The sequence below is a fragment of the Bos mutus genome, chromosome 19, assembly GCF_027580195.1.
Source record: "Bos mutus isolate GX-2022 chromosome 19, NWIPB_WYAK_1.1, whole genome shotgun sequence".
Lineage (NCBI taxonomy): Eukaryota > Metazoa > Chordata > Mammalia > Artiodactyla > Bovidae > Bos > Bos mutus.
In genome coordinates this window covers 34,800,697-34,813,526 of record NC_091635.1, presented here as the reverse complement: position 1 = coordinate 34,813,526, position 12,830 = coordinate 34,800,697, and the positions used below count along the sequence as shown (strand labels likewise).

Below are 12,830 nucleotides of genomic sequence, written 5' to 3'. Positions count from 1 at the left end.
AAGAGCGAAGCTGCCGGACTAGGGAGAGAAGAGAAGGTCTCATCCCTTCCAACCCAGGCTCTCCCAGGTAACCCGGCCGCCGCCCGTCTCCCCAGCCCCGTGGGCGGCGGCCTCTTTAACAGACCCGACCAATCGCACACCCATTTCCGCGGCCGCTCCCGGCGCGCTGGTAGGGGCTGGATTGGCCGGGCCTGGCGCGAGGCCGGCTCCGCCCCCGCCGCCCTCTGGTTGGCGGCGGCGGCCGCGGGCGCGGGGCGGGTCCGCCGGCTGGGCGGGGTGGCCGGTGCCCCGGGGGCGGGCGGGCGGCAGGACGGCGGCCCGAGCCCGAAACGGAGCGGGGTCTGCTGCGGCCGTGAAGCACGGGCGCCGGCGCAGTACAATGAGGCAGCCAGTGGATCCGGGGTGAGCGCTCCCGGGGCCGGGCGGAGCGGTGGAGGGAGCGCCCACCAAGAAGGCCGGGGCTGGGGGCGGCTCCGGCTCCTCAGGGTCCGGGGGCCGGCGGCCGTTGGCGCGGCTGGGCGCGGGGGTCCGGTCCCCCAGGGCCCCGCCCCGCTGTCACGGTCCGGGTTAAGTTGACATGGACGCCTACCCGCGAGGCCCCCGGGCGCACCCTTCTTTCCTCTGGGGGCGGTGTGGGGCGGTCTGGGCTTGACCCCGCCAGAGGTGCCCGCCGGCCAGCCCCCCAGCCTGCTGTCCACGGGCTCCGGGCTCGGCCCCGGCCGGGGAGGACCGTCCACACTCAAACAGGGAAAACAGCTTGTGATTTTATGAATGGGGCCCCGGGTTCTGGTCTTCCCCGGCGCTCACGTCGCGAAACGCCTGGAAGTCGAGAACCGCAGTTACTTTTAAGCTGATCTTTCAGAGGCTCTCAGCTCCTCGGGTGGTTTTTCGCCACCTCTTGGAAATCGCGGGTGGCAGTGGGTGGTTCGCGTGCCTTAGACTTGAGACGACGGCGTTCCGAACGCCGGGGGTTTTGGAAGGTTAACAAGTGACATTGGGCTGAGGCCTAACGCCAGGTGCCCTGCCCGGAGCGCGGGGTGTGACGGCGGAGGCTGTGCTGCTGCTGGTGAGCGCAGGAACGAATCGGTGGGATCAGAGATGGGCTGAACTGCTCCCCAGAACGCTCGGCTGACGCGGGAGTCGGTGCAGGGGAGTTTTCCCCTCTTGAAAATGCCTTTTGGAAAACTTAGCCCCTCGGTGGGTTGATGGTTACTGAAACCATCGGTTGTTATGGTTACAGGGCATCTAATGTAAGGGCAAAGCCTGTCTCCACCCTCGCTCTTCCTCCAAAGCCGTGAAGTACTTTGTCACTACCGTCTTTAAGAGACGCTGCCCATGGAGGGCATACTTTTTTATTTGGAGGAAAAGCGTGGGCTCCATGAAGGCAGGAGTGCTGCCATATTCGTGTTTGAAGTTCTAGGTTGTGACACCGCGGCTGCTCTGCGCAGACGTTGAAAAGAACCAGCCTTTCTCATGTTTTGATGGTTTTCATCAAAGGCTTTAAAGGAGTCCTTTCAGGAGCCTGATGTAAGCTGGAAGGAAAACAATGAGTAACTTTTATATGGAAGCCAATAAGGAAAAACGGAGGCGCAAATGGTCCTTGAACTCTGGAATGGGGAGTGTTTGCAGAGTTTAGATGTTTGTTTGTTTGTTTGTTTTTTGACCACCCAGCTAAGGAGATCTTAGTTCTGGGACCAGAGATCAAACCAGGGCCCTAGGCAGTGAGCGCACAAAGTCCTTACCACTGGACTGACAGGGAATTCCTGAAAGTCTGGGTTTGTGGATTTAGAGCTGGGTGACACCGTGCAGCTTATCCCCAGGGAGGTATTGAAAGAGCAAAAGTGCCATTTTTGTCAGCTCTGGTTGCTGTTTAGTCGCTGAGTCGGGTTCTACTCTTTGGGGCCCCATGGACTGTAGCCTGCCAGGCTTCTCTGTCCACGGGGCTTCCCAGGCAAGAATACTGGAGAGGGTTGCTATTTCCTTCTCCAGGTGATCTTCCTGACTCAGGGATCAAACTGCCTGAGTCTCCTGAATTGGCAGGCAGATGCTTTACCATTGAGTGCTCTTACCCAACCCTTAAATCATTACGGCATTCTTTCAGATTCCTCTAAAAGTTGGTGATTGAGCTAAACTTTATGTAAAACAAACAGCCTCCTGAGATGATGAGGGTAGAGTGGGATTTTTGCCATATAGTTTCTTTTTTTCACGTGGGCCTCAGGGTTGGGGGTGGTGGAGAGCTGTGGGTGAACTGGACTTGCCTGCATTTATCTCCAGGAAAGGTGCTATGCCTGAGAGGAAGGAGATTAAGAAACCGATTCAGATAATGGTGGTAATTGAGGCAACTGCCGAGTAGCCCAAGGGCTGGACAGAGGAAGGGGAAGAGAGAGTGCATGGGTTTTGGTGGGACTAAGGGGACCAGGCCTTGTTGGAGGTTTGAAGAGCAAGTAGAAAGTCATCATGTGAGAGGATTGGAGAAACAGCATTGCCGAGTGTATCGTTTGCATATTAGATATTATGGTTTTGGAATGCGTCTGGAAAAGAAGCAGGAAAGACTGTTGTTAGTCTTTTAGGTAGGATAAATGTATAGGATGTTTGGGAGTTCTGGTCCCAGTGAAATGGCATGTAGTCAAAAAATATTCACTCAACTAATTTTTGTTGAGAGTTGGCCATGTGCCAGAAACTTTGAGGCATTCTGGGTACGATGGAGAAAAAAGGCAGGTCAGGAGTTTGTTTCTACATCCATATGGCTCACCTTCCCTCCCAAAGCTCATAACTCATGAGGATTTTCTGAAGCTCTTGAAGAAAGAAAGAGGTGAAATGCACAGAATATTACTTATCGTAAGAATGAAACAGGACAGTGGGGAAATCCCCTGTAGGTCATTTTTGGTATCAAACTGGATCTTCCAAGACTGCTTTCTGTGTCAGATGTGGTATCTCTTCATCCTCATATCTGTTGACCAGTGTTTTTTGATGGTGTTGCTGCTGCTGCTGCTAAGTTGCTTCGGTTGTGTCCCACTCTGTGCGACCCCATAGACGGCAGCCCACCAGGCTCCCCCGTCCCTGGGATTCCTTCTCCAGTGCATGAAAGTGAAAAGTGAAAGTGAAGTTGCTCAGTCGTGTCTGACCCTTAGTGACCCCATGGACTGCAGCCTACCAGGCTCCTCCATCCATGGGATTTTCCAGGCAAGAGTACTGGAGTGGGGTGCCATTGCCTTCTCCGTTTGATGGTGTTAAGTTCTTTTTAACCTTTCCCTCTGTCAGTGAGTTTACTCAGAAGTTTGGAAGTCAGGCAGCTGTCCCTGCCCTCCAGGTGCTTCTAGTTCATTTTCTTTGCCTGAGTGGCCCTCAGGGTCAGCTTTCTTCTGTCTGATCCTTATTCTCACCAGAGTGTCCCCCTGAGGAATTGCTGAGGTCACAGGGAATTGTTTGTTCTTTAATTCTGTCCCAGAGCAAAAGGTGGTCATTATAGAAAGAGCATTCGCTGAATTCCAGCTCTGCCGTTGCTGCTTTCTCTGTGTATATTGGGCTGGTCATAAAGTTCATTCAGGTTTTCCCATAACATCTTATGGAGAAACTTGAACGCACGTTTTGGCCAACCCAATATATCCTCTTTTGTCCTGGAGCAGCCCTCTAAGGGAGACAGGTGCTGGAAGCCTCAACGTTGGACTTCCCAGGTGGTGCCGTGATAAGGAATCCACCTGCCGATGCCAGAGACATGAGAGATGCAGGTTCGACCCCTGGGTTGGGAAGATCCCCTGGCATAGAACATGGTAACACGTTCTAGTATTGCCTAGAAAATTCCATGGACAGAGGAGCGTGGCAGGACAGTACCTGGGGTCGCAAAGAGATACGACTGAGTGACTGAGCGGGCAGGCTCGCGCAGGCACACACACAGAGTCTCAATTTACAGGAGAGGAAACTGAGAGCAGTTCAGTAGCTTGCCCAGGGCATAAGCTGGTTAGTTGGTGGAACAAGATCTTAGTTCTCGGACCAAGGATTGAACCTAGGCCCTCAGCAGTGAAAGCAGAGTCCTAACCACTGGACCACCAGGGAATTCCCTGGAACGAGAACTTCAGTGTAGGACTTTCTGATTCCAGATGTACGTTTTCCATGGCATACCGCGCTGCTTTCGCAGAAGAAAGGCAGGTTATCCTAGTCTCGCACAGTGCCTGCTTGGGCATGTGAAGGGCCAGGTTTAGGGGTGTTCAGAGAATTGCCGTAGTTGATGTGCTGGTGGCCGGGCGGGTGTTAGCCCCCTGTGTCCTGCCTCTTTGTCAGGTGTGTTTCTGGGTAATTCACATGACGCGGGAAATCTGAGTTTACTGCCATGAAAAGGTGACCAGACTTACCAGGTCTGTATCCCAGACCTGTATTCAATTTACTAGCTCTGTGACCTTGGGCAAACTGTTTTCTCTGTGTACCTCAGTTTCTTTATCTGTAAAATGGGACAGTGTTCACATTTCCACAAATGTAAGACAATACACTTTGTCTCAGCTTAACATGTCTGAAAAGAGAAGAAAGTGAAAGTGAAGTTGCTCAGTTGTGTCTGACTTTTTGTGACCCCATGGGCTGTAGCCTACCAGGCTCCTCCGTCCATGGGATTTTCCAGGCAAGAGTACTGGAGTGGGTTGCCATTTCTTTCTCCAGGGGATCTTCCCGACCCAGGGATCGAACCCGGGTCTCCCGCATTGTAGGCAGATGCTGTCACGGTCTGAGCCACCAGGGAAGCCAAAGTATCTTTTAAATCTATGAGGTCTGACATTTGTAGTTGGCTGGACTTCCTTTTTTCGAACATAAAATAATGGTGTCCTAGTGGGGTCCGAGGTCAGATGAACCATGCTAGTACATTCTCTGTCAGTAGTTGTGAGGATTACACGAAGTCATTTGTGTGCCTGGCACAGCGTGAGCCAGGAACACGTGATGCTGTCAAATGACAGAACGTAAGGTTAACTGGTAGATGGCTCTAGAGGGAAGCTAGGGAGCGTCTTGTAAGATTTGCCACTCAGAGCCCAGGCAGTAATCCACGATCTGTGGGCTGCAGGAACATTTTCCAGTTTGTGTGGAGCTCTGTCCTTTGGCTGACTCTTGTCCCCGTGAGAAGCATTAACTTCAGGAGCTAACCAACCTTGGACAGACAGCTCCCTGCCTATTCATTAAGTTCTTTGTCAACTTCAAATCCCAAGTTAAAAATAACTATCTTTATGAGAACTTTGGAAACCTGGGCTGATGTGAATACTATGTGTGAATTTTAAAGCACCTCAGGGTTTTGTGCAAGATTCCATGTTGCCTCTGGCCAAGCTCCTTGTGATGCTTAATTGCATCGTGTGAAGTGTCTATGCAGCCCCATTCATCAGAAGGGTGCTCAGAGGCAGGTACAGAAACCCTGAGTTTTTGAGTGAGGTGCAGAGAGCACTGCAGTTGGTGTTAAGAGACCCGTTGGCCGTCCTGGGGGGTTCTCCAGTTATTATGTGTGTCTTGGGCACTTCATTTCCCCACTCTGGACCTTGAAGTTCTCTTCAAAGTGCAGACTTGATTTCTTGGTCTCCTCCTCCCGCTCCCTCCAGTACAGTGTCGTTGATTATGTGAGTTTATGAATTTAAGGATCTGAGAAGTTAAATGTTTGAAAGGAAAGGACTCCTGAAGTCTCAGGTGCGTGTTTGTGCTAGTGCTTTTGTAATGAGAAAACATGGGCAGGTGAGAACAATAAGAGCACTGTCATTTATGGAGAACTGCTGTGTGCCAGGCACTGCCCCACTTTTCAACCTCACATCATCCTGTGAATGCTTGTGCTCGATCGTGTCTGACTCTTTGTGACCCTATGGACCACCCCCCCCCAACCCCAGGCTCCTCTGTCCATGGAATTGTCCAGGCAAGAAGAATACTGGAATGAGTTGCCATTTCCTACTGCAGGGGGTCTTCCTGACCCAGGGATCAAACCCCAGTCTCATTCGTCTCCATCGGCAGGTGGATTCTTTACCCCTGCGCCGTCTGGGAAGCCCTTATGAATAGTAGACCCTAGTATCAATCTTATTCTAAGATGAGAAAGCCGAAGTTCAGAGTTAAGTAACGTGTTCAAGATCATGCAGCGAGGACAAGAGCTTATGGCTGGGACTAGAACTCGGGCTTATGTTGCTCCCCCGTGTGAGTTCTGTGGTTGTATCAGGTGGACCCTGCCTCATTTTGAAATCTTCTAAGCCATGTTCCCTGGAAGTTTTCTCAGTTCAAAAAGTGAGATTTCCCTTTGCTTTGGGGTCATACATTCCCAGCCTCTTACTGTGTACTGACCCCAGTTTAAATTCTGAGTTCTCCTTGAGAACATCTGTGTGTTGGGAGAACTTTGTTAAATTTAAGGACGACCCCTATAGGAGTTGCAGAAGACTCAAGTCCTCTTTGGTTTTTCTTTGGTGAACAAAAGCCACAGGCCAGGCCACTGTGAGCATAGGTAGGACTGTTGAGAGAAGAATCTGGCCTTTCTGCGAAGAAGCTGCTGGAGTGGCTGATGGGTGGGCTTTGAAACAACCTAGTGACCTTTGTTGGGTTTGCCCAGAAGATCAGTTCTAAGGGCTTCCCCCCAAAGAGATGATTGGACACACTGAGCCCCTCCTGGGCTTATTCTAACATTTGAGACCAGGACAGGGCAAGAGGAGCCCTCTTCAGCTTGTTTAGGTTTTGAGATTTAAAACCACCCCACCCCCATCCTTGCAGGATTATTCCTGCAGATAACCTTTGAGAATCTCAGTATGCATTTCGTAAGTTTCATTTCACGTTTGTTACTTAAAGCTGACATAAGCTGGCCTGTTCTCTCTCTCAATTTTAAGTCCTTTCTTACACTTAATGTTGTCTTTTAAGCAGTGTTCCTCAAGATGGTTCTATGTATCATTTGGGGCTGGAAATACAAAATTAAAAAATCTTACCACTGAAAGGATTGACTGAACAGCGATCATCACTCATTAAACAAGTGTCTCTGAGTGTCTGGAGCCAAGCATTGTGCTTAGCATTGGAAAGAAATCCAACGGGGAGCGAAACAGATGTGTTTCCTGCTGGCACACAGCACATTATGTAGTCTAGACAGTAAACAAGTCAACTGACGTGTGTGTTGTATACATTAAATGGTGAGAAGTTGGAAATCTCCTTCCTCTGAGGGAGGAGAAAAACAGGCCCTGAGAAAGAATAAAGGGAGGGAGCCAGTGTTGGGAAGGCGCCTCAAGGGAGGGAGTGGCTTGTGGCCGGTGTGGCTGTGGTGAGGAGGGGCCAGAGGAGCGGATGAAGGGAGGAGAGGCAGGTGCATCACAGAGCGGAGGGGAAGGGCTGGGACTCCCAGCCTGTCAGTGCTTGAGGCACCGTGGGAATGTCTTACAGGGGTTTGCTGACTTACTTGGCCTGGAAGGAGATGAGCTTGTGTTTTTGGGTCCACATTTCCATCATCCTGGGTGTAAAGTAGCCAGAGGGCGGCAGGTGGGACCGAAATGGCCCCTGCACATGTCCACTGGAGGCGTCCCTGTGTGGCGTGGTGTGGGGCGGCCACATGCTAGCCACAGCCCGGCTGCTGGGCAGCGCTTGCCGTGGGGCCTCTGCAGCGCGGGCAGGGCTCACCTGAAAGCTGGGGTGGACTGGAAGCATTGTTCCTCAGTCTGCGGGCATCTGCGTTAGTGTTGGGATGGGGAGGGAAGTCGATTATCAGCCTTTTCTTCCGATAAGATGAGGCAGACAGTGGCCTTATTGTCAGGTGGTAAGCATGCCGGCTCCGAGCAGCTGAGAACAGAACCCACCTGAACCCGGCCTCTGAAGACGCTCAGTGCAGTGCTTCCTGATGCCCACCACAGCCTGGGATCACACAGGAGGAGAACTTCATAAAACAGGTCGCTGGCTGGGTTGGTTCTTGGCCTGACTTGAGAGGTTTGGTAAAATGCTATGCACCCAGCCCTATCAAAGTTTATAATTACCCTCCAGAGTATGTGTTAGAACAGATTGAATTTGTGTATAAGTGCATTAGTTCCTTGAGAAAAAAAAAAGTCCATTATTCTGGAGAGAAATTTTACATACACAAAAGTAAAGAAGAAAAAATGAGCCTCCTGTATCTGTCACTCAGTTTGAGTAATTATCAACATTTTCCAATCTTGTTCCCATGTTGTTTCACATTTGAAGCATTGTTGGTGGATTTTCTGTCACAGTATAAATGTGTCTTTGGGATATAAAATCACATGGTAGATATGGTGCTAGAGAAATTCCTGCATGCTGCATCATTACAGGACATAATTACAGGACTGGTGTTAGTGGTTGCCATTCTAAATCTGAAACGAACATTTCTTGCAAGCCCCTTATAGACTTGCCTATGAAAAGTAGGCACAAAATTAGATGGCCAAATAATCTGTGTATTTACTAAAAATATCACCTGCATTGGGCAATATATAAGATATATATGAAAGAAGCTTCCCAGGTGGTGCAGTGGTAAAGAACCTGCCTGCCAGTGCAGGAGACACAAGAGACGCGGGTTCAGTCCCTGGGTCAGGAAGATCCCCTGAAGGAGGAACTGGCAACCCATTCCAGTATTCTTGTCTGGAAAATTCCATGGACAAAGGAGCCTGGGCAGGTTACAGCCCATGGGGGTAACAAAGAGTCAGACACAACTGAGCGTGCACGCACACGTGCGCGCACACACACACACGCATACATGGAAAGAATAAGACAGTCTTCACAGTGGCTTGTGAAATACTGGTCCCTTTCTTCCTCTCAAGGAATCACATGGTTATTTTCAACATTCCTGGCAAATAAAATATACACAAACCCCAAACTATGAGACTGACTAAAAGCACTATTTTTTGGTGTATATTAAGTTCAGATTATAGCTTCTGCTAAGGCTTCCCTGGTGGCTTAGACGGTAAAGCGTCTGTCTGCGATGCAGGAGACCTGGGTTCGATCCCTGGGTTGGGAAGATCCCCTGGAGAAAGAAATGGCAACCCACTCCAGTGCTCTTGCCTGGAAAATCCCATGAACGAAGGAGCCTCGTAGGCTAGAGTCCATGGGGTCGCAAAGAGTCAGACATGACCAAGCGACTTCACTTCACTTCATAGCTGCTGCTGCTGTTGTGTCCAACTCTGTGTGACCCCATAGACGGCAGCCCACCAGGCTCCCCTGTCCCTGGGATTCTCCAGGCAATAACACTGGAGTGGGTTGCCATTTCCTTCTCCAATGCAGGAAAGTGAAAAGTGAAAGTGAAGTCGCTCAGTTGCGTCTGACTCTTAGCAACCCCATGGACTGCAGCCTACCAGGCTCCTCCCCGTCCATGGGATTTTCCGGGCAAGAGTACTGGAGTGGGTTGCCATTGCCTTCTCCAGATTATAGCATTCACTTACAAAATCAAGGAGGACACAGCTATGTATTGAAAGTCTCTATCTATTAAACTTTTGTGTGTGTTTTAAGGAGAGCTCAAACCTGCAGAGAACACTTTCCGACAGACCTTCTGTAGCGTTGAGAATGTGCTCCATCTGTGCTGTCAATATGGTGGCCTCTGGCTGCCTTGACTATCAAACCTTGCAAGGTGGCTAGTGCAACTGAGAAACTGATGTTTTATCTTAATTTTCAGTTAAATAGCTCCATGTGGCCACACTGATGGTGTCGTAAACCCTGGAGCTACACTGTTCAATCTCTGTGATAGGAAAAATCCTGCAGAAACTAATTTGGACAACAAATGAGAGAGCACAATTCTCGTGTAGGTCCCGAACTCGGTATATTTTAGAGAAAAGGAGTTTGATTCTGTAGAAGGAAGAATTGCCTCTTGGGGTTCATGGTGTTCCTCTGAGAGCACAGTTTTGGCAGCTCAGTAACCTGAGAGGTTAGATTTGGTGCGGGATGTCTTCCAGGGCTCAGATCTTATGAAAGAAGGAGTGACTGTCTCCAATGCAAAGCGCTTGTGCTACTCTTGCATCACAGAAGGTTTCTAAGAGGTAGACGGGAATCTGTTGAGTGGCTCATATGAAGGTTTCAGGTGGTCGGGTGACCTTACCCTTGGTAGCTGCATTCACTGCCAGGGGGGTTTAGAGGTTCAGAGGAGACATGCAAGGGCCTGGGCTGTCGTAGTCACCTTTTCCTCCCCAGCACATAGTACATGCTAAATAAATATGTTTCAAAAACGGATGACAGTTTTTAAGAATGGATTTAAGAGCAAGTAAGGAGAAGAGCTTTAAATTTGTCTAGAAATTCTGAAAAATAGGTGCCAAAGGAAGTAAGTGTAATACCAGTGAGCTGCAGAGTGTATACAGCCAATATTTGCTGCCGGAGGTAATTGACATTTCTCTTCACTGCAAATGCAAGCTGGCTCTTATCTCGTCCGTTACCAGGTGCTGTTATTTTCATCTCTTAAACATCTCTTGAACGGTTCTCTTTCTCTTCAGCTTCACTGCCACCACTCTAGTCCAAACAACTCTCTTGGTTTTGAAGGTGGCAGCAGCCTTCCCCCCCGTTCTTCTCACAGCCGCTTTCCCTCTGCTCTAATCTCTTCACCCCTCGGCAGCCGGAGTGGTCTCTTTCTCTTAAAAATTCCTAATATGATCACACCACATCCTTGTTCCCAATCCTAGGAAGGCTTCTTGTTGCTCCCAGGATAAGAGCCACATTCTGAACCTCGTCTGCAAAGTCCTGTGTGATTCAGCGCCCCCCGCCTGCCTCTGCTGTGGCCTGGCCCCAGGACTCTCCCCTCTCAGTTCATTACAGTCCATGACCCTTCTGTTCCCAGCTGGAAGGGAGCTCAGCCTTTCAGGAACTGAACCACCGTGCATCTCCCTCTTCGGGAAGCAGCTCCACCTCCTCACCTCGCTCCCTTTTTCTCTCTTCTTCTTTACACCACTTCTCGCTGTTGTGGTGACGTATTCTTTAGGAGACATCTGCTTTCCCACTTCTTCTGGGAGGGCAGGGACCTCATCCATTGTGCTCACGATTATATACCAGTGCCTCGCTCAGCATCTGGCCCGCTGCACGAGCTTCTAAATGTTTGCTGGGTGAGTGAATGAATGAGTGTAAGCACATTAGGAACATGGGTGACCTTGAATAATGCTCTCTAACACTTGGATTTATTGGAAGGATTGCATAGTTTTTAGAGCAGGATAACCTGAGAAGGGAAATGGCCAGGCTAGGGGCTGAGGGTGGAGGGATAGTCCATGGGAATCTGTGGTTGGAGCTGTCTGGTGGGTTTAGCACTGTCTCACAGGAGAAACATGTCTTGACCCACACTTGAAAAGCATTTGCCTGCTGAGTTAAGGGTGGTCCCCTGTCTAACTTCCTATCCCTGCCCTCAGGAGGCATCACTCTCACTGAGTATATGCTTAGTTGCACTGGGCTCCCATTTAAGAACTCACGGTTGGAGTCTTCCGTATACAACCCACAGACAGAGATGTAGTAGTCTTCCTGTCTTTCTAGAGTCGGGATTCTGCCCTGTTCATGTTTGTCTCTCTTTCCTCGCTTTCCTCGATGGCTCTTATTCCCATTGGCACCCCTGGGCTGTGTCCCACAGGTGGTGGCGCTACTCCAAAATCATGCCAGGTGGGTCCTAAAAAGAGTTCTTGGCAGTGTTGTCCTCAGTCACCTCTGACTCTGCAACCCCAAGGACTGTATGTAGCCCGCCAGGCTCCTCTGTGAGATTTCCCAGGCAAGGATACTGGAGTGGGTTGGATGGGTTGCCATTTCCTCTTGCAGGGGGTCTTCCCGACCTGGGGATTGAACCCTCGTCTCCTGCATTGGCAGGAAGATTCTTTGTCGCTGAGCCACCTGGGAAGCACTCTTGGCAGCAGTGGGAGGGGATTCTAGTTTTGCCTTGTCCGGGAAGAGACTTCCAGCCACTGGGAAGAACAGAGGCAGGTCCTGACCCTGCCGGTGAGGAGACGCCCTCTTCCTGGGCCACTTCTAGCTGAGGGGAGGAGCCTGCGGGTGCTCCTCAGATCCTCTTGTCATGTGGGAGAGACTCAGGGGAAACCTGGATCTTCACCAGAAACCATGTATTTCTAGCCAGGAAATGGAAGGCCTTGGCAGAGATGGTGGTTACATTTCTTCTATAACTTTTGTGATTCTGAAAGAGAAACTGGGATGTTTTCTCAGTTTGATGGGATGTCACTAGCTGGTTTCCTAGGAAATGTGTGTTTTTGTTTTTATTTTTGGAAGGAAGGGACTGGTTCCCTGAACCAGAGCCTCCAATAACCAGAGAGGAGGTATTTCATGAAGACCAGAGTGATATGTCTTCTGGGAGTCTTGCAAGTCTGGTTAAGAAGGCTTTAAGCTGCAGTCCATGGGGTCGCAAAGAGTCAGACACGACTGAGCGACTTCACTTTCACTTTTCCCTTTCATGCATTGGAGAAGGAAATGGCAACCCACTCCAGTGTTCTTGCCTGGAGAATCCCAGGGACGGGGGAGCCTGGTGGGCTGCTGTCTATGGGGTCGCACAGAGTCGGACACGACTGAAGTGACTTAGCAGCAGCAGCAGTAGCAGCAGCAAGCTGAATATTAAGGGGACAGAAAAGTGTCCAGGAAAATGGCAGAACCAGAGACTATAGAGACCTGTGTGACTTAGCAGCAGTGTGGGTACTGAAGTGGTGCCCAGGAACTCCCAAGTGGGAACTGGCATCAGCTGGTTGAGAACGCCACTGGTGGAGGGTGAGCAGGTGATACCTCCATGCCCTGGGAGCCTGAACAGCTCAGCCGGGTAACTATGATCTGGTGGGGAGGGAGGATTAGAATAGAGCCAGGTAGTGTGGGTACACCTGGCTCTAAAAGAAAACCCTCTGCGAGATTCACTGTGTGCCCTGCTCGTGGAAGGCTGGCGGGGAACGTTTCAATGATGATAG

At 50.4% G+C, this 12,830-nt stretch overlaps 1 protein-coding gene across 1 annotated transcript in view; it reads left to right on the top strand.

Annotated features, from left to right (window-relative positions):
• Positions 1-262: 262 nt before the first annotated feature.
• Positions 263-12,830, top strand: part of TEX2 (testis expressed 2) — a 114,473-nt gene continuing 101,905 nt past the window's right edge. The window contains exon 1 of the mRNA XM_070390085.1: positions 263-402. The gene's annotated coding sequence lies outside the window, so the exon portion shown is untranslated. The remainder of the gene's footprint in view (positions 403-12,830) is intronic.